This window comes from Lepisosteus oculatus, chromosome 14 (genome assembly GCF_040954835.1).
Source record: "Lepisosteus oculatus isolate fLepOcu1 chromosome 14, fLepOcu1.hap2, whole genome shotgun sequence".
Classification (NCBI taxonomy): Eukaryota; Metazoa; Chordata; class Actinopteri; order Semionotiformes; family Lepisosteidae; genus Lepisosteus; species Lepisosteus oculatus.
Window position 1 is genome coordinate 6808978 of NC_090709.1, and position 21225 is coordinate 6830202.

The 21225-nt window shown below is 53.2% G+C and overlaps 1 long non-coding RNA gene and 2 other non-coding genes across 3 annotated transcripts; 2 read left to right on the forward strand and 1 right to left on the reverse strand.

The window, feature by feature from the left end:
- The first annotated feature begins 3884 nt into the window (after window positions 1-3884).
- Window positions 3885-4003, forward strand: LOC138219101 (5S ribosomal RNA). The gene has a single exon (XR_011181572.1). It is a non-coding gene; the product is annotated as a 5S ribosomal RNA (ribosomal RNA).
- A 537-nt stretch (window positions 4004-4540) lies between these two features.
- LOC138216702 (5S ribosomal RNA) lies at window positions 4541-4659 on the forward strand. The gene has a single exon (XR_011180414.1). It is a non-coding gene; the product is annotated as a 5S ribosomal RNA (ribosomal RNA).
- Window positions 4660-8739: 4080 nt separating this feature from the next.
- On the reverse strand, window positions 8740-10144 carry LOC138242911 (uncharacterized). The gene is made up of 3 exons (XR_011191786.1): window positions 10110-10144; window positions 9490-9582; window positions 8740-8823 (listed from the first exon to the last, which is right to left on the reverse strand). It is a non-coding gene; the product is annotated as an uncharacterized lncRNA (long non-coding RNA).
- Window positions 10145-21225: the final 11081 nt, after the last annotated feature.

Consider the following 21225-nt stretch of genomic DNA (forward strand, 5'->3'; position numbering starts at 1 on the left):
CTGACGAGACTGCATTCTGCAGAGAGTTGAGGGGAAGGTGTCACTTCTTTATGCAGAGAGTGGCAGGGGTGGGATGTCAGGGCCGTAAGACACTGCTTTATGCTGAGAGTGGCGGGGGTGGGATGTCAGGGCCAAACGACATTGCTTTACACAGCGAGTGGGGGGGGTGGGATGTCAGGGCCTGAAGGTACTGCTTTACGCAGATAGTGGCGGGGGTGGGATGTTAGGGCTTGACGACACTACTTTATGCAGAGAGAGGAGGGGTGGGTGTCAGGGCCATACGACACTTCTTTAGGCAGAGAGTGGTAGGGGTGGGATGTCAGGGCCTGACGAGACTGCATTCTGCAGAGAGTTGAGGGGAAGGTGTCACTTCTTTATGCAGAGAGTGGCAGGGGTGGGATGTCAGGGCCGTAAGACACTGCTTTATGCTGAGAGTGGCGGGGGTGGGATGTCAGGGCCAAACGACATTGCTTTACACAGCGAGTGGCGGGGGTGGGATGTCAGGGCCTGAAGATACTGCTTTTCGCAGAGAGCGGTGGAGGTGGGATGTCATGGTTATACGACAGTGCTTTCCACTGAGAGTGGTGGGGGTGGGATGTCATGGCCATAAGACACTGCTTTATGCAGAGAGTTGAGGGATTGACGTCAGGGCCATACAATAGTGCTCCAATCAGGCCTCTGCTTGAATTTGTACTCCTCCTCTCTCTTCCTACCTCTACCTCTCCCTCTCTGTGGGGCCAGCAGGGGGTGCTCACCCTGCGGTCTGTGTGGGTCCTATTGCCCCAGTATAGTGATGGGGGACACGATCTGGCCCACCAGCGACGATCAGGTTACCAGATCTAGACAAAGGGGGCGACTCTTAGTCGTATGAGCTTAGTCACACATCGCAGCGATTAAAAAAACAAAACAAACATATTATGTCTGTTACTAATGACTTTTTTTTCCTACATTGAAAGTCTCTTTCCCGGGTGATTTTCTAGCGCGACTGGGCCTCTTCATTTCTCCTCGGTGTCTCGTCACGGGCGGATTTGAAACAGACCACAGAACCTGCCGCTGCAGTGCTTTCAGTTAGGGGCTCTCATCCTGCATCACCAATCTTCCACAGCAGGGACGGAGCTGGATTTCTGTCTGGAAAATAAACTCCAGAGTGACAGTAAGAGAGAGAGAGCAGAGAGGGGTAGGGAGAGGTAGAGAGAGGAGGTGGAGAGAGAGGGATGTCAGGGCTTGACGACACTGCTTTCTGTCGTATGGCCCCACCAACCCCGGTTCGAATCCGGGTCATGGCAGAATAGGGGCATCTGCTTTTACTGCTTGCACTAATGAAGGCAAAAAAAAGCCAATCGATGTGAACGAACGGCGCTTTACAGAGGAGTACTGCCTGAATGGATCATTGATGAACGACAGAGGCCACTCCGACCTCTTCTCGGTTTTCATCTATGACTTACTAAGGATCTTCTTCACATTTGCCCATGCAGGGGAAGCCAGTTACACCAAAGCAAATGCAGGAAAGTGCATTTCAAGCAGAGACCAGGAGGGACTTGTTTACACCGAGAGTGGGCGGAGAATGGAACAATGCGCCCAGCCCTGTTGCTGGAGCCGATTCTTGATGAGATCTTGGGCTCACTAAGAGGCCCCCGCTGGATGCTAATCTTTCTGTTGTTCTTGCAGGTCCTGCGCTGCTTTTGAGCTGACAGAGCTCGTCCTGGTCTGTCGGCACAGCCCAATTGCAAATGATCGGCTCCGCGTACAGAAGGAACGTGCGTTTGGTACAAGACTGCATGAAGGCACCGGAAATACATTGGCAACAAATGACCGGTCGCTCAAGACCTCTGTGAAGTACAGGAGCGTGCAAAACAAGGCTGTTTCTGCCCAGTCTCGAACCGGGGACTTTTCAGGTGTTAGGCTGATGTGACAGCCGCTACGCTACGGAAACCTGCAGGGACTGCTTCTCATGTCTCACTTGTGTTTCAGGCTGAGAAAGGGAAGCGTCACTTTAGGAAGGGGGAGCTGCAGAGAGGAACAGAGGGCTTAATGAAACAAAACGCTGAAACCCGGGATTGAACCAGGGACCTTTAACACTCTCCACACCCACCTGCTCCAGCCTTCCTGTGTTGCGGCAAGAGCGCACCAAGAGGAGCGGGAGAGTGTTGCAGGAACGTCACTCAGAAGGAAAGCCACCCAGGTGCGCCCTCTGAGCTCTGTCCAGCGCATCTTCCTCGCATGGACTCCTGCCTGCGACGGGCAGGAAACAATTAGCAAGAACAGAACAACACCCCACGGGTGTCTCATGACCACACCTTAGGTTGTGAAAGGTGCAGGTGTGAGGGGTTGCCGGGCTACTTTGGAGCAGAGCTTGGGCGGAGGGGGGGCGGGAAAGCAGACAAAGAGGTGACACCTCAAGGTCTGCACAATCACAGCTCTCCGCCGCCCCAGGCTTCCGCTCGATAAGCTACTGGACACACCCCCCCCTCCTCACACAGACCGTGGAAAAGCCCCCGAGTGGGAGGGCTCTCTCTTCCTCCCAGGAGCTCTCGGACACGACGCACAGACAGGGCGCAGGGAGCCGTCGCCTGCAAACACGGCTCCAGGCAGGACTCCACTCCGCAGGAGCCGCAGAGCAGAGGAGATGGGGGCAGCTTAGCTCCTGTGCAGAGACCTGAGCTGTTGTTGCTGTGGATGCTGTCTTTTCTGTTCTCGGGGTAGGACATCAGGAAGCACATTGAAGCGCTGCGACATGCACTGTACAGATCCCGCCACTACTGGGCCCGATTTCCCCGGAACGAAACCGGGCGGAAACAGGCCCGTTTCGTTTGTTGTCACGCACACTGTTTGGGGATTCGCCTAGCGCTGTGATCGAACAGACCCACTCACCTCTTAGTGTGGCGGGATCTGCACAGTGGATGTCGCAGCATATCCTGCTTTCACTTCAATGCATGTCCTGATGTACCCTGGTCTCCCGCGTGACAGGTGGGGATACTTGCCACTATACTAACGAGGAAGACATCGCTCTCTGCTTAGTGTGTAAAACACTTACTTGCAGCATTGTGGGTGCTGTGGTTTAAATGCTATTGGTTTGTGAACAGAATACCCCTATCCCAGTACATTGTGCCACATTAAATAAACACACGAGAAAAAGAGATTCAGAACGCAAAGCTGTGTCAGTGTTCTGTGTAAAAAATCGGTTTGAACATCATGGGAGCTGTTTTTAATAAGCTGCTGAGTAAAGAATATTTTAATCTTCCTGCTGTCAGTAGTATTGTGCATATAGTTGACTCTTACCTGAATGAAAACAGGACGCAAAGGAAGGGTTTCAGAATTCAGACAAAGCTTTATTCCCGTGCTTACAGTCTGGGTAATTGGAGACTGCGCTGTAATGCTTCCTATGGTCATATACGGGTTTTTCGCATGAAACCGTATTGAACAGTATTTCTCGCGTTGTGAACTTGTGTATCCATCAGTCCCCCGGGTTCCAGTTAGTGCGTAATTACGCATCGATGAAAAACCGGAGGTTTAAAAAAAGATAATTAGCTCACTGATACTTTGATGTAGAGGCTGTGGAAATATCCACGTCGTGGTCTTTAAAATGCATTTGGTTTGAAGGCGTTCTGTGCTTCCGTTGCGAAGATATGGACAAAAGAATATTCGTGCTTGGTCCAAAAAATGTAATATAAACGAAAAAGTAAAGGCTGAGAAAGCATTCACAATGTATTTTATGCACAAAGCAAGTATTCTCGCGATTCTAAGAGGTTTCGTGTAAACGCTACAGGCGTGGCAAAATCGTTTTCGAACTTCAAGCTAACTTTACCCCGGTAAAAAAGCAGCGTCGTAAAAGAGGTGACGGAGCTGTCCTCTCAATAAGAAGGGTGCCAGCGAGCCTTTCTCTCGCTTACGGCCACACCCCCTTGAGCACGCCTGATCTCGTCTGATCTCGGAAGCTAAACAGGGATGGGCCTGGTTAGTACTTGGATGGGAGACCGCCTGGGAATACCAGGTGCTGTAAGCTTTTAAGCGCAGGAGGCGCCCTATCCCCGCTCGCTCACTCATTCCCCTGTTCACACGTGCAGTGCGGCTTGTCCGTCTGTTTATTTGTCAGCTTTGGCGAGACACGGGTGCTTGTGTATTAGCGTGAGCGTTTTTTATTCTGATCAGGAGAAGTTTTACAGGTCCGCAAAGGATCGAGGAAAGGTTTATCGCCAGCTGAAAAGAGACACAGCGCTTCGGCTGTGGAGACTTGTTCGGCTGGCGTTCGGGGAGTCGCGTTTTTCAGAATTGTATTGAGATCGTTTTCCACAGAGCTCAGATGTCAAAGCACAGCAGCAGCTCTCCACAGCGATCCTCTATAGCGCCCTTTCTCCCGCAGCTCCGTCCTCATTGGAAGGAAGCAAGAGTGAAAGGCTGAAGTGAAATAGAGCGGGGACGAAGGCAGTGAAGAGAGAGAACGTGGGAAGAAGAGAAAAACGCAAGGGAAAAAAAGCAGCGTCGTAAAAGAGGTGACAGAGCTGTCCTCTCAATAAGAAGGGTGTCAGCGAGCCTTGCTCTCGCTTACGGCCACACCCCCTTGAGCACGCCTGATCTCGTCGGATCTTGGAAGTTAAACAGGGATGGGCCTGGTTAGTACTTGGATGGGAGACCGCCTGGGAATACCAGGTGCTGTAAGCTTTTAAGCGCAGGAGGCGCCCTATCCCCGCTCGCTCGCTCATTCCCCTGTTCACACGTGCAATGCGGCTTGTCCGTCTGTTTATTTGTCAGCTTTGGCGAGACACGGGTGCTTGTGTATTAGCGTGAGCGTTTTTTATTCTGATCAGGAACAGTTTTACAAGTCCGCAAAGGATCGAAGAAAGGTTTATCGCCAGCTGAAAAGAGACATAGCGCTTCGACTGTGGAGACTTTATTAATAAGGCCCCTCAGTAGTTGAGATCTCTGTTATACCCATCTAGAAACATGCAATCAGCATGTTATTGCTGAAGCAATAGTCACAACATTATTCCACACCTGGGTGAGAGGCGGGTTATGATGACAGTCATGCTTTCTACACCTTATACTGAGCTCAGAAATGGACCAAGCGGACATCTCACGAGCAGATCCCTCCGCGTATAAGAAAGGCAACTTGTCTCAGCAAAAATACCACGGATTCACATCCCAAATATGATAAAAAGGCAAAAACGTCACACTTGGAATGCAAACGTACCCTAAAAAGGAAACACGGTTTTAAAACCAACTTGATTTTCCCCTGGAGAAACCTTTTTATGGACACACATCGCATCTATTACACATGTAGAACTAAATATAAAGATAAAACTTAATATAAGAAGTCATGACATATCACACATGACGAAGTCTGGTCCAGAATAAACAGTTTACACTGACCCACCTTTATTTACCCTGGTCACTCATTCTATTAACTGTTTAACTAGGTAACAAATTAAAATTTGTTTCAATTTGGGATCTACACCTGGGAGCCCTGAAATGTTGGCCAGAGGGGAGAAGCTGATATTCACCCCTACTCTTCTCCAGAAACACCCCGGGATTGTTAACGAGCACAGAGAGTCAGGACCTCGGTTTTACGTCTCATCCGAAGGACAGCGCCTGTTTACAGTCCAGTGTCCCCCGTCACTATACTGGGGCATCAGGACCCACACAGACTGCAGGGTGAGAGCGCCCCCTGCTGGCCCCACTCACACCTCTCCCAGCAGCAACCTTAGGGGGGGGGGGGGGGGAGGGAAAAAACCAAAAGCTAAACAGATTTTTTTTAAAAAAAATTTATTGATGCTTAACAAAAGGTCATCAGTCCAGTCTGGGGCCCCTCAGCTTCAGTCCAGACCAGTCTGGGGCCCCTCAGCTTCAGTCCAGTCTGGGGCCCCTCAGCTTCAGTCCAGTGCAGTCTGGGGTCCCTCAGCTTCAGTCCAGACTGGGGTCCCTCAGCATCGGTCCAGCACAGTCTGGGGTCCCTCAGCTTCGGTCCAGTCTGAGGTCCCTCAGCTTCGGTCCAGCACAGACTGGGGTCCCTCAGCTTCGGTCCAGTCTGGGGTCCCTCAGCTTCGGTCCAGCACAGACTGGGGTCCCTCAGCTTCGGTCCAGACTGGGGTCCCTAAGCTTCGGTCCAGCACAGTCTGGGGTCCCTCAGCTTCGGTACAGCACAGCCTGAGGTCCCTCAGCTTTGGTCCAGTCCAGTCTGGGGCCTCTCAGCTCCAGTCTAGTCCAGTCTGGGGCCCCTCAGCTCCAGTCCAGTCCAGTCTGGTGTCCCTCAGCTCCAGTGCTGTCCAGTCTGGGGTCCCTCAGCTTCAGACCAGCACAGTCTGGGGTCCCTCAGCTTCGGTCCAGCACAGTCTGGTGTCCCTCAGCTTCGGCCCAGCACAGACTGGGGTCCCTCAGCTTCGGTCCAGCACAATCTGGTGTCCCTCAGCTCCTGTCCAGTCCAGTCTGGGGTCCCTCAGCTTCGGTCCAGCACAGTCTGGGGTCCCTCAGCTTCGGTCCAGTCTGGTGTCTCTCAGCTCCGGTCCAGTCCAGTCTGGTGTCCCTAGGCTGCAGTCCAGTCGTCTGGTGTCCCTCAGCTCCGGTCCAGTCCAATTCAGTCCAGTCCAGTCCAGTCCAGATCTTAGCAGGCACAGAACCAGGAAAGGAACCTGGAAAGAATATTGTTATTGCAGGTGTGAGGGACACAGACACAGAAGTCACCATGACATCAAACAGCAAGAGGAGACTCTTCCTTGAATCACAGACACGACCGGGCGGCGCCCCCGTCTGCTCACCTGCACCTCCTCTTCCTCTTCTTGTCCTTCCCGGCAGCCTGCTCCTCCTCTCCTGAGCTACGGTCTCCGCCGCCTCCATTGGCTCGTCCTGATCTTCTGTCTCCACTGACACGCAGCTCAGGGACTTCAAAAAGACGCATCAGCGCTTCTGAAGCAGAGACAGGAGAGTCACGTTAAGAGTCGGACTGGACACTCCAGTACATGAACACTGCACTGAGAGAGAGAGGGGTTGATACAGACACACTGACTAGAGACTCCAGGACATGAACACTGCACTGAGAGAGAGAGGGGTTCATACAGACACACTGACTGGACACTGACTGGACACTGGACAAGAGTAAAGAGAGGATCAGAGCATTACCCTCCTTCTTTTTCTTCTGTCTCACAGGAGGTGGTGATTGGACCTCCTCCAGCTGGAGTCCGTGGAGGGAGAGAGGGGGCAGGAGAGGGACAGCACATGGAGAGAAAGAGAGAGACAGGTGAGTCAAGTGTCCCAAGAGCACAGAGACTCTGCTGAGATCACACTCGCAGTGAGTGAGCCTGGGTGTAGCCCACTAATACTGACCCACTGGACACCACATGACAGAGAGGAGGAGGAGGAGAGAGACACACTGCCTGGACACCACAGGACAGAGAGGAGGAAGGAGACACACTGAGGACAGAGAGGAGGAGGAGAGAGACACTGACAGACAGGGCTGAAAGAGAGAGAGACAGAGAGGCAGGGACAGGCAGACAGCAGGCCGAGAGAGACACTGACAGACAGGGCTGAAAGAGAGAGAGACACTGAGACCCAGGGACAGACAAGACGGCAAAACTCCACCACAGACAGGACAGGGGGCAGGGTGGGACCAGCACTGACCTCCTTCCTCTCTCCTGCCGGAAGAGCTGTCTCCACCTCCTCTTCCTCCTGCAAGTCAAGAGACAGGCTGAGAGAGTGACGGGCTGGCGGGACATCGGCGAACAGAGCTGAAGGCAAAGAGCAGAGGAGACAGGCCCAGCTGGGACAACGCAGGACAGACAGAGAGACAGACAGGGAGACACACGGAGAGACACAGGGAGAGAGACCCAGCTGGGACAACGCAGGACAGACAGAGAGCAGGGAGACACACGGAGAGACACAGGGAGACAGGCCCAGCTGGGACATCGCAGGACAGACAGAGAGCAGGGAGACACAAGGAGAGACACAGGGAGAGAGACCCATTTGGGATAACGCAGGACAGACAGAGAGCAGGGAGACACACGGAGAGAGAGAGGAGGAAGGGAGACACAGCTGGGACAACGCAGGACAGACAGAGAGACAGGCAGGGAGACACACGGAGAGACACAGGGAGAGAGACCCAGCTGGGACAACGCAGGACAGACAGAGAGCAGGGAGACACACGGAGAGACACAGGGAGACAGGCCCAGCTTGGACAACGCAGGACAGACAGAGAGCAGGGAGACATGGAGAGACTCAGACAGAAGGACAGAAAGACAGAAAGAGAGAAGTACAGACGGACAAAAAGACAGAGAAAAGGACAGATGGACTGATGGACAGAAAGGCAGAGAAAAGGACAGAAAGACAGATGGACAGAGAAAAGAACAGAAGGACAGAGGGACAGATGGACAGAGGGACAGATGGACTGAAGGATAGACAGACAGAAGGACAGATGGACAGACAGACGGACAGACTCTGCCCCACTTGCCTCGTCAGACATCTCAGCCTCTCTCCTTGCCCTCCGCACTGGGGAGCCCCAGGCGGGGCCTGGCGGGGCCGGGCGGGCGATGGGGGGCAGGACGGGCGGGGGCAGGGGCAGGGGCACCGCCCCGGGCATCAGGGGGGCTCGAGGGGCATGGCGGGGATGAAGGGGGGGCAGCGGGGCGGGGCGGGCAGGGGCCTGAGGGGGCCGGAGGGGGGGGCCGGGGGCGGGGAGCGGAGGGGGCTCTCGGGCGAGGAGGGGGGGGACACCGAGCGGAACGAGCTGGGCGAGCCTGAGCGGGACGAGCCGGGCGACCCCGGGAGCTCCAGCTGCAGCTCGGCCGCCCTCTCCAGCTTCTGGACGAGCTCGGGGAAACACGAAGACACCACGGGATTCTGTCCAGCGGGGAGAGAGGGAGACACAACGCAGGGGGGATGAGGAGCAGAGACTACGCCTGGACAGGTGAGTGTGTACAGTGTGTCCAGTAAGAGTCTGGACAGGTGAGTGTGTACAGTGTGTCAAGTAAGAGTCTGGACAGGTGAGTGTGTCCAGTGTGTCCAGTGAGAGTGTGGACAGGTGAGTGTGTACAGTGTGTCCAGTAAGAGTCTGGACAGGTGAGTGTGGACAGTGTGTCCAGTAAGAGTCTGGACAGGTGAGTGTGTCCAGTGTGTCCAGTGAGAGTGTGGACAGGTGAGTGTGTACAGTGTGTCCAGTAAGAGTCTGGACAGGTGAGTGTGGACAGTGTGTCCAATAAGAGTCCAGACAGGTGAGTGTGGACAGTGTGTCCAGTGAGAGTCTGGACAGGAGGGTGTGTACAGTGTGTCCAATAAGAGCCCAGACAGGTGAGTGTGGACAGTGTGTCCAGTGAGAGTCTGGACAGGTGGTTGTGTACAGTGTGTCCAGTAAGAGTCTGGACAGGTGGGTGTGTACAGTGTGTCCAGTAAGAGTCCGGACAGGCGAGTGTGTCCAGTGTGTCCAGTAAGAGTCCGGACAGGCGAGTGTGTCCAGTGTGTCCAGAAAGAGTGTGGACAGGTGTGTCCAACAGTAAGAAGCTGTCTTACCCTGTAACCTAGCTCAGGGGTGTTAGGGGGTGCTCTGTCTCCTCCCCAGATCTCACCTTCAGCTCTGGTGAAATGACGGACCACTAGGAGACGCTGAAAACGAGGACACAAGACAGAGGTTAGGTCCACAGAGCTCACTCAATCACTACAGCAAGCAGAGACCTCTCGGCCATCAGGACTGTGGGGGTCAGAGTGTGGAGCTGTAGGGTATCGGGAGTTTAGGGGTCAGAGTGTGGAGCTGTAGGGTATCGGGAGTTTAGGGGTCAGAGTGGGGAGCTGTAGGGTATCGGGAGTTTAGGGGTCAGTGTGGGGAGCTGTAGGGTATCGGGAGTTTAGGGGTCAGAGTGGGGAGCTGTAGGGTATCGGGAGTTTAGGGGTCAGAGTGTGGAGCTGTAGGGTATCGGGAGTTTAGGGGTCAGAGTGGGGAGCTGTAGGGTATCGGGAGTTTAGGGGTCAGTGGGGGGAGCTGTAGGGTATCGGGAGTTTAGGGGTCAGTGGGGGAGCTGTAGGGTATCGGGAGTTTAGGGGTCAGTGGGGGAGCTGTAGGGTAGATGTGGGGCACCGGGCCCACCACAGGGCGGCCGGTCCAGTCTCGCGGAAGGCGACCGGGTCAGACTTACGGAAAAGCACCGGGACTTGGGCCGGGACCTCTCCCGCTGCCAGTCCGGGTTCGGCCTGACCGGTGTGACCTGTGAAGACGCCAAACAGCCCATCTCCGAGACAGCTCTGACCAAATAGCCCAGCCCAGTCGTGTCGAGACTAGGGGCCTTGGGCAGTCTCTACAGTGTGTCCAGTGAGAGTGTGGACAGGTGAGTCTCTACAGTGTGTCCAGTGAGAGTGTGGACAGGTGGGTGTGTACAGTGTGTCCAGTGAGAGTCTGGACAGGTGAGTCTGACCAGTGTGTCCAGTAAGAGTCTGGACAGGTGAGTCTCTACAATGTGTCCAGTGAGAGTCTGGACAAGTGAGTCTGACCAGTGTGTCCAGTAAGAGTCTGGAAAGGTGAGTGTGTACAGTGTGTCTAGTAAAAGTCTGGACAGGTGAGTCTCTACAGTGTGTCCAGTGAGAGTCTGGACAGGTGAGTGTGTACAGTGTGTCCAGGAAGAGTCTGGGACGTCCAGAGGCAATCTGTGCTCTCAGAAGGCCATACTGGACAAGTGACCCTGTCTCTTGAGCCGAGGGCGTGTCCTCAGTCAAGATCACCACTGGAAGTGTCTCTCCTCGTCTAGAGGTGTTACCGTGAGACCTGGTCTGTCAAGCGCTTTGCGCTGCTATGTGTGTGAAAGGTGCTCTATCAGTGAAGTTTATTATTATTATTGTTATTATAATACAGCGAGCGCTACTGGGGGCGGAGAGGTCAGTCGGAGGAGGGCTGGATGCTGGACGCTGGACGGCGGGCGGGAGGGGTGGACTTACGACACCTCGCCAGGCCCTCGTCCTGCTGCGACCGCGCACGGCCATGCGGCATCTCTGTCGGTGCATCGTCCTGCCGAGACAAGCAGAGTCACAGTGGGGAGGGGAGGGGGCGGAGCCACACAGCTGGGCGGCTTGTTCCCCACCCCCGCCCCCCTCTGTGTACAGAAGAGCCTCCTGTCCTGACTGGAGGAGCTCACCCAGCTGTGTCTGGAGAGAAGCCAGGGTATCGGCTTTGTTCCACATCCCCGCCACTCTCTGTGTATAGTAGAGCCTCCTGTCCTGACTGGAGGAGCTCACCCAGCTGTGTCTGGAGAGAAGCCAGGGTATCGGCTTTGTTCCACACCCCCGCCACTCTCTTTGTACAGTAGAGCCTCCTGTCCTGACTGGAGGAGCTCACCCAGCTGTGTCTGGAGAGAAGCCAGGGTATCGGCTTCAACTACAGGGCTGGGCAGCTTGTTCCCCACCCCCGTCACCCTCTGTGTAGAGGTGCACCTCCTCTCAATATCTTTTTACAGCACGATCACACCCATAAGAGTGGAGTAACGGTAAAAAAAACAACTTATTTCTCAACTTATTTTGTTATTTCTCGCCAGCGGCGCTTTTGAGCGACTTACCGATTTCACGGTAACCCGGTAAGTCGAAGTAACCCGCGAATCTTTCTTGGAAGAAACACGTGTTTAGAAAGCGCTATATAGTCCTTTCCTCCTCCTCGCTCTTCACTCCTCTGAGCTCACGGGGCTCCGGCGCCGCCCCCCGCTAGATTCCGCCGCTCTGTGACGTCAGGCGGCTCATTGTGACGCCCCCGTGACGTCGCCCCCGACGTGCTCACGGCTCGGCCGCGAAACAAAAATGGCCGATATTTTTCGCGGTTGTTTTTTTTTGGGGTGGACATTTTATTTTTCCAACTCTCAGCGGCCAGCCGGGTGTCCCTGTACGACCCCGGTAGTCGCCACCTCGGACAGGCAGGGGAAACGGGTCCAGCTGTTTCCGGCCCAAGGGTTACAAAAGCTGCACTTGAATTTAAAGACAAAATCACGTCGAGGGCGCATTCAGCACCCCCACGTCCAACATGGGTTTCCGTGGGGTGGGGTTCAGTGAAATTAGTACCCCCCCGACCCCCAAATAAAAGAAAGACCAACCTCCACCCCCCTCTAGCGGCCAAGGGCGGAAATTTCGGGCCACGCCACGTCCAAAAACCACGGGTTCCCCCGTCCTGCGGGGAAAAGAGACGCCAAACGGGCTTCGCAGACGTGGAAAACCAGGCACGTCAACCTCTCTACAACACCACCCGGCCGTTTCTGTTTCAGACCGTGGGGGAGACACGGAAAAAAATAAAACCTGCGTGTTTTCGGCAGAGTAAGCTCAGCGGGGAAACTTCCTGAATCTCGGGGTTGCTTCTTGAACCCCGAAAACGACCTTTTTTCTCTCTCTCTCGTTTTCTTGGTGTCTGGGACGTTCACAAACCCCGCCGCGTCGGTGCGATTCCCAGCGGGACGTGAACATAACCCCCCCCCCCGTGGGGCCGAGAGGACCACCACCCGCAGGGCTGAGCTTTTACTGCCGTGTCCCGCTTTCACTCTGGCGATGAAGGAGGGAATCAAGGAGGAGAATCAATATTGTGATCCACCAGTCCATCACAGGACACACACACACCCTGGACAGGACACCAGTCCATCACAGGACACACACAGACTCATACACCCTGGACAGGACAGCAGTCCATCACAGGACACACACACACTCACACACCCTGGACAGTACACCAGTCCATCATAGGACACACACACACTCACACAACCTGGACAGGACACCTGTCCATCACAGGATGTTCAGTGCCTCTCTCTAATAAAGTAGAAACGCGACATTAAACTCCGTTCGAAACGGGAGAAATCACCAGGACACGGTACACCTTGCTCCGGACGATGGGAGAAGACCTGTACCTTCACGAGTCCGGGTTGTGAAAACTTCTTCTGGCATTTCAAAACGTTTCGAAGAGATTACAGCGCTACCCTGTTTTCCATTCCTATCGTGTATTATTATACAGTCATAAGTATCTGTACTGATCACAGAGTCCCCCTCTCACTGCCAGGACTGAAGCCCAGTGCAGCACGAATAATAATAATAATTAATAAGTCTGGACCCTCCCCTCAGAGCTCTTCCCAGGTCAGGGGGATCCCCTCCAGTCCCCCCAGTGTGCAGCCCCACCTGGATGATGCTCCAGTCCGCTCAGCACACAGCAGCTCTCAGTGGGGAGGAGAGCAGAGGGATGGAGCCAGTTCAGAGAGGGGGGTGATTAGGAGGCCATGATGGGTCAAGCCCGGGGGGGAATCAGGCCAGGATACTGGGGTAACACCCCTACTCTTCTCCAGAGACACCCCGGGATTGTTAATGAGCACAGAGAGTCAGGACCTCGTTTTGACTTCTCATCCAAAGGACGGCGCCTGTGTCCCCCGTCACTATACTGGGGCATCAGGACCCACACAGACCACAGGGTGAGAGCGCCCCCTGCTGGCCCCACTAACACCTCTCCCAGCAGCAACCTTAGTTTTTCCCAGGAGTCTCCCCTCCAGGTACTGGCTGGGCTCCCACCTGCTGGGCTCCAGTGGGGAGGGGGCTGCCAGCTGGGAGCTGCAGGGTGAGATGGCTGCTGGGCAAACGATGGCTAAAGAGCTTCCTAGGACACCCTGGACTTCGTGGTCGACTTCCTTCTCTTCAGACGGAGGTGGCTTGAAATCTGTCTCGTTTCAAGGAGTATTGGACACGATGCCCCCCCTGCTATATCCCCGCCAACTGGTGGCACGCCGACGACGAGGGCTCTCGGCCATAATCCGTCAACCACAAACTCTCCGGGATGAAAGAGAAGGACAGACTCTGTTCGTTCGTTTCAGTGGGGGGGGGGAACCAAAAGCTAAACAGATTTTTTTTTAAATTTTTTATTGATGCTTAACAAAAGAACAAAAATTACAATACAGATTAATGTCAAGGGTTTATTTAGTGACCCCCCCTCCCCCCCCCATCTTACGATCATCACAGGACCTTAAAATAATACTTAATAATACAAGGTCATGCAGACGATCTGAGGACTCAGGTGGAGATAATGTGAAAGTTTTCCACAGTCCAGTCTGGGGTCCCTCAGCTTCAGTCCAGACTGGGGTCTGGGGTCCCTCAGCTTCAGTCCAGTCTGGGGTCCCTCAGCTTCAGTCCAGACTGGGGTCTGGGGTCCCTCAGCTTCAGTCCAGACCAGTCTGGGGCCCCTCAGCTTCAGTCCAGTCCAGTCTGGGGCCCCTCAGCTCCAGTCCAGTCTGGTGTCCCTCAGCTCCAGTGCAGTCCAGACTGGGGTCCCTCAGCTTCGGTCCAGCACAGACTGGGGTCCCTCAGCTTCGGTCCAGACTGGGGTCCCTCAGCTTCGGCCCAGCACAGTCTGGGGTCTCTAAGCTTCGGTCCAGCACAGTCTGGGGTCCCTCAGCTTCGGTCCAGACTGGGGTCCCTCAGCTTCGGCCCAGCACAGTCTGGGGTCTCTAAGCTTCGGTCCAGCACAGTCTGGGTCCCTCAGCTTCGGTCCAGCACAGTCTGGGTCCCTCAGCTTTGGTCCAGTCCAGTCGGGTCCCTCAGCTTCGGTCCAGTCCAGTCTGGGGCCCCTCAACTCCAGTCCAGTCCAGTCTGGTGTCCCTCAGCTCCAGTGCAGTCCAGCCTGGGGTCCCTCAGCTTCAGTCCAGCACAGACTGGGGTCCCTAGGCTCCAGTCCAGTCCAGTCTGGGGTCCCTCAGCTTCGGTCCAGCACAGTCTGGGGTCCCTCAGCTTCGGTCCAGCACAGATTGGGGTCCCTCAGCTTCGGTCCAACACAGTCTGGTGTCCCTCAGCTTCGGCCCAGCACAGACTGGGGTCCCTCAGCTTCAGTCCAGACTGGGGTCCCTCAGCTTCAGTCCAGACTGGGGTCTGGGGTCCCTCAGCTTCAGTCCAGCACAGTCTGGGGTCCCTCAGCTTCGGTCCATTCCAGTCTGGGGCCCCTCAGCTCCAGTCCAGTCCAGTCTGGGGCCCCTCAGCTCCGGTCCAGTCCAGTCCAGTCCAGTCCAATCCAGTCCAGATCTTAGCTGGCACAGAACCAGGAAAGGAACCTGGAAAGAACATTGTTATTGCAGGTGTGAGGGACACAGACACAGACGTCACCATGACATCAAACAGCAAGAGGAGACTCCTCCTTGAATCACAGACACGACCGGGCGGCGCCCCCCTGTCTGCTCACCTGCACCTCCTCTTCCTCTTCTTGTCCTTCCCGGCAGCCTGCTCCTCCTCTCCTGACCCACGGTCTCCACCACCTCCATCGGCTCGTCCTGATCATCTGTCTCCACCGACACGCAGCTCAGGGACTTTAAAAAGACGTACCAGCGCTTCTGGAGCAGAGACAGACAAGGGGACAAGTGGACAAGTGGACAGACGAGTGGACAGAAGAGGGGACGAGTGGACAAGTGGACAGACGAGGGGACAGACAAATGGACGAGGGGACAAGTGGACGGACGAGGGGACAGATGAGGGGAAAGAAGAGAGGACAGACAAGTTGACGGACGAGGGGACGAGTGGATGGATGAGTGGACGGACGAGGGGACAGACAAGTGGACCCTCGTCCCCTCGCCTGTCCCCTCGCCTATCCTCTCGCCTGTCCCCTCGTCCCCTCGTCTGTCCCCTCGTCCATCCACTTGTCTGTCCCCTCGTCAACTTGTCTATCCTCTCGTCCGTCCCCTCTTCCGTCCCCTCGTCTGTCCCCTCGACTGTACACTTGTCTGTCCCCTCGTCTGTCCCCTCATCCGTCCCCTCGTCTGTCCACTCATCCGTCCACTTGTCCATCCACTCATCTGTCCCCTAGTCCACTTGTCCGTCCACTTGTCCCCTCGTCCCCTCGTCCGTCCACTCGTCTTTCCACTCATCCGTCCACTTGTCTGTCCTCTCGTCTGTCCCCTCGTCCGTCCACTTTATAAGAATATGTAGCACCTCTTCTATATATGTCATGTCTAGGAGTTGATACCTCCTTGTGATTATTATTTCTATCCACCCGTCTCCCCACTGCTCTCTCCAGTCCAGGGTCACAGACTGGGGGAGCTGGAGTCTGTCCCAGCAAGCAACAGGCACAAGGCAGGGTACACACTGGACAGGACAGCAGTCCATCACAGGACACACACACACTCACACACCCTGGACAGGACACCCGTCCATCACAGGACAGTCACACACACACACCCTGGACAGGACAACTGTCCATCACAGGACACACACACACACGCACACGCACACGCACACGCACATCTTGAGGAAACCCACACACTTCCTGAACTGCGAGTTCTACTTTATACTTTCGTTTTAAGAGCCTTGTCCAGAGTTAAATGAGGAAACAGCGACCTGCACCATTTCAAACTGCCGTCAGGTACAGTTCACGTGAGATCAGTTTCCAGCACAAACACAAGATCCAAGTCTCCGGCGAGCGGCTTCGCCTGTACAGGTAATGTTGGGGGAAATGGCGTCGTGACGAGCTATGAGGAATGAAAACGAAAGCTTCCGATGTATAAACTCTTGAAATCAAGCTCTCGAACAAAAGCTGTATTTTGGAGGCGGGGACGGGGTGTTTCACAACAGTATCGTGCTCTGGACGCTATACAGTACACCTTCTGGGTTGAAATTAATACACTTTCGCACTCGTTCTTAAGCGCTGATGTTGGTGTGAACGCATTTCATGACGAAACACAGTTCAGAATGCTAAACTGCCGGCGTCAATCAGAGTTCTGCTTCTGTTGAGTAGCAAAATAATGTTCACCGTCGTTTTTTCTCTGTTCTTGAAAAAAAAGACACATCCGCCCTGCTCTTGCTTTCGAATTCGGAAGATTCCTGAGATGCAAGCCAATCAAGATCGAAATATTCGAACCGCAGACGCAAACTGCTATCCTCAAGACAGGAAACGATGTTAATGAAATTAATCGCGAACATGCTGTCAAGGCAGGGATATATATATTTTACACAGGGAGGGGATATTAAGAAGGGGGGTCTCTCTGTAGGGGCAGCACGGTATCGATTCTAAACCTGTGGTGCTGTCTTTGTGGAGTTTGCATGTTCATGTGGGTTTGCTCCGGGGACTCTGGTTCCTCCCACAGTCCAATGACAGGCTGTTGGGTGAATTCGCTTCTGGGAAAACTGGCCCTGGTGTGAGTGTGTGTCCCGTCCAGGGTGTGTGTGTGTGTCCTGTGATGGACTGGTGTCCTGTCCAGGGTGTGTAAGTGTGTGTGTGTCCTGTGATGGACTGGTGTCCTGTCCAGGGTGTGTGTGTGTGTGTGTGTGTGTGTGTGTGTGTGTCCTGTGATGGACTGGTGTCCTGTCCAGGGTGTGTGTGTGTGTGTGTGTGTGTGTGTGTCCTGTGATGGACTGGTGTCCTGTCCAGGGTGTGTGAGTGTGTGTGTGTGTCCTGTGATGGACTGGTGTCCTGTCCAGGGTGTGTGAGTGTGTGTGTGTCCTGTGATGGACTGGTGTCCTGTCCAGGGTGTGTGAGTGTGTGTGTGTCCTGTGATGGACTGGTGTCCTGTCCAGGGTGTGTGAGTGTGTGTGTGTCCTGTGATGGACTGCTGTCCTCTCCAGGGTGTGTGAGTATGTGTCCTGTGATGGACTGGTGTCCTGTCCAGGGTGTGTGTGTGTGTGTGTGTGTGTGTGTGTGTGTGTGTGTGTGTGTGTGTGTGTGTGTGTGTGTGTGTGTGTGTGTGTCCTGTGATGGACTGCTGTCCTGTCCAGTGTGTTCCCTGCCTTGTGCCTGTTGCTTGCTGGGACAGACTCCAGCTCCCCCAGTCTGTGACCCTGGACTGGAGAGAGCAGTGGGGAGACGGGTGTATAGAAAATAATAATCACAAGGAGGTATCAACTCCTAGACATGACATATATTGAAGAGGTGCTATATATTCTGATAAACTGTATACCCATGAAAGTATTCCATAGTAATTTAAAATTAAAAAACAAAAGCTTGTCACATTCTTGCAAACCATGTGATTTTTAAGCAAAAGATTACCTAGCATGACTTCTGCATCAGTTGATTCACTGCTGACTGGTAATACACTTCGTCCAATAAGGAGCTGGTTTACAAGACATAATAATCATAATTGCTTACACTTATATAGCGCTTTTCTGGACACTCCACTCAAAGCGCTTGACAGGTCATTGGGAATCCCACCACCACCACCAGTGTGCAGCCCCACCTGGATGATGCGACGGCAGCCATAGTGCGCCAGAACGCTCCCCACACACCAGCTCTCAGTGGGGAGGAGAGCAGAGGGATGGAGCCAGTTCAGAGAGGGGGGTGATTAGGAGGCCATGATGGGTCAAGACCAGGGAGGGAATCAAGCCAGGACACTGGGGTAACACCCCTACTCTTCTCCAGAAACACCCCGGGATTGTTAATGACCACAGAGAGTCAGGACCTCGGTTTGACGTCTCATCCGAAGGACGGCGCTTGTTTACAGCCCAGTGTCCCCCGTCACTATACTGGGGCATCAGGACCCACACAGACCGCAGGGTGAGAGCGCCCCCTGCTGGCCCCACTAACACCTCTCCCAGCAGCAACCTTAGTTTTTCCCAGGAGTCTCCCCTCCAGGTACTGGCCGGGCTCCCACCTGCTGGGCTCCAGTGAGGAGGGGGCTGCCAGCTGGGAGCTGCAGGGTGAGATGGCTGCTGGATATAAGACATGCTGGTAGAAGGTTTTACAGCCCTGTGTTTTTTCAGCAGGCAGTTAATTCCAGTTACACGGGGGTAGGTGCATTTGAACGGAGATAGGTCCTTTACCCACACAGTGATTTTAAGACACCTAGTGAGGTAATGTGAGTTTACAGCCTCCCACAAAAGTTAAACGTTTACGGCAAGATAGCTACTATAGCAGGGTAAATTGGAGATGAGCTATTGCCACTCCTACATGGATGATTCAGTGTTCTGTCAGGATAAATATTGATCTGGGAATGAATTCTGTGAATGAACAGGAAGATTTTACAGGTAAAGGGATTTTCGTTTTTGGGTTTATTCAGTTTTACCTTACGAAGGGTCTTCAAGTGATGAATTATGTTCCTAATTGGAGTGAAAAAAAAACCCCATTTATTTCCAGATATGTAGACAAGGTATTTTTGTGGATAAAAGATAACTCTCTGCGGTTCGTACCCGGGAGGCCTGTCAGTACAGCAGATTTGGCGGTCACCTAGTGTTATACGTAGTTATACTTCTTAAACAGTAAAAACATCTCTAATGATCATTTTGACAATAGATAGTTAAGTAGTGTTTAGAGCGAATACTGGAAAAAAGTATATTTTCATGATATAGGGAATTTCTACTTTATTTTACCTGATACTGCTTTTCACTAAATATTTGTCATTGACTAAATATTTATCATTATCGGTGTCATTATGACACCGTAATTCGATTGTCTGTTACTGTATTGATGCAGTGAGTCTACAAAAAATCATTTACATTTTGACCAAATAATTGTGCGATCTAAGATGGCTATTTGAAATGGGGGAAAGGAGCAGACAAGAGAAATGGGACGCGTTTTGGGGAATTTGGTCACCTTGTTGATGGACAAATGTCTCTGTTTTTTTCAGATAAGTATGGAAAGTGAAGATTTGAAAAGATCGATGGACCAAAAACAGGCGGAACTTTCCAAAGAGCTTGAAAGCGTGGGCCTCGAAGCAGAGTACTGGCTACCAAAGCTACATAGTCTCCATCTTACAAACACAAACTCTTTACAGTTTGTCACGGAGGAGGAGTACGCAAAGTTAGAACTGCACGTGCGAGAAGTGTGGGAGAAAATGCTCTTCACAAACTTGTCAGAACTCCCGATCCAAATGTGAAATCTAGCGACCTGGCGGAAGAGCAAATGGAGAGACTGCAGGAGAAACTAGAGAAAACAAAACGGGCTCTCACTGAACTGATCAGAATGGAAAAAGAACACGGCCACACAGATCTTGAAGCAAGAGCGAAGGAGCTATGCTCATCTCTAGGGCAGTCTCGACAGCCTCGGAAGGAACTAGAAAGCATCTTGAGCAGCTCGCTGTTCTAGACATCACTCCCCGTAATCCTCCAGAACGTGTCTCCAGTGAGGAGGTGTTGCTGCATGCGTCTGGTGGCCTGGCTCTGGAGGGGGTATTTAAAACTGGGAAACTGGAGGACATGCTGGAGAAAAGACAGCAGCTCATTCAGGTCTCGAAACTGTTCTGCCTGAAGGGTCCGGAGCAGAGCTCCTTTTATGCACAGAGAGACTTTTCAACCCTTGAATCTCAGACGCTTTTCCAGAAGATTGTGGAAAGGCTCGGCTTCAGCAGCAACTGCGCGGTATCTACTGGTGTCCGCGGTGTCAGCCTAGCGGGCACAAGAGAAAAACGCAATTCAGAAGAATTCGGAGAGAAACGCGCGTCTTCTTGTGAGGTCTCCTACAAGTGCACTACAGTGTACAAGTACATACCCCTGGCTTCTGCCTTTATTGCTAAGGAACAGGTGAAACTATCGACTGCAGCTTTGCGTGAGCTGCAGAACCTGGAAAAAATTCTGCTGAATATTAACAAAGCTCAGAACACTTCTGAATCATTGCCGAAGTTCGCCAGTATTTTGAAAGGTTTGGGTCCCATGTGAACCAGGGTCCTTTTCACTTTGGCGGGAGGTTCTGCTGGAAGGCAGCTGCTGAGGGCATCATGAACAACGAGCTCACAGAGGTGGAGGGAGTCATGTCTCAGGTCCTGTCCGCCTACATTGGCTTTTGGTGCAGTGTAGCTTCCTCGTTGACCGCTGAGGTCAATGCGGGGTTCCTTTCATCTGAACTGAAGGAATTCCTTTCTGGAGGGCACAGTGAAGCTCTTCTGAACAAAATCCAGCTCTCTGTGAGTAAAACTGGGGGTCCAGCTGAAACAGATAACTACCTACAGTGGAGATCTGCTCTTGTATCCAGTAACAGAACCTGGTGTGTCATCGACAGAGGAGTAACTCTCATGCCTGTTTGGGAAATCATCCTCTCCGCTCACAGAAAGGATTTTAAAGACGTCACAATGCTGAGCAACATTCTCAGGGAAGCGTACATGTCGATCACAAACGTTAGCCCCGAGACACTATGGGGTGAGAATGTGCTCTCTGCAGTCACAGACGTTAAAAATCTTCTCAGTTCCATGAGGGGCAGGCAGACGTCAGACAGTGAAGCGTGCCTGAAAGAATTACTTGAATTCAAGATTAAGTTGTATGAAAAAACGGGAAGCCATGCTATTTGGGTAGAATCATGTCTTTCTGACAAAGTCTTTCAAGATTTTTTACTTCAAGTGACTCAAGAAA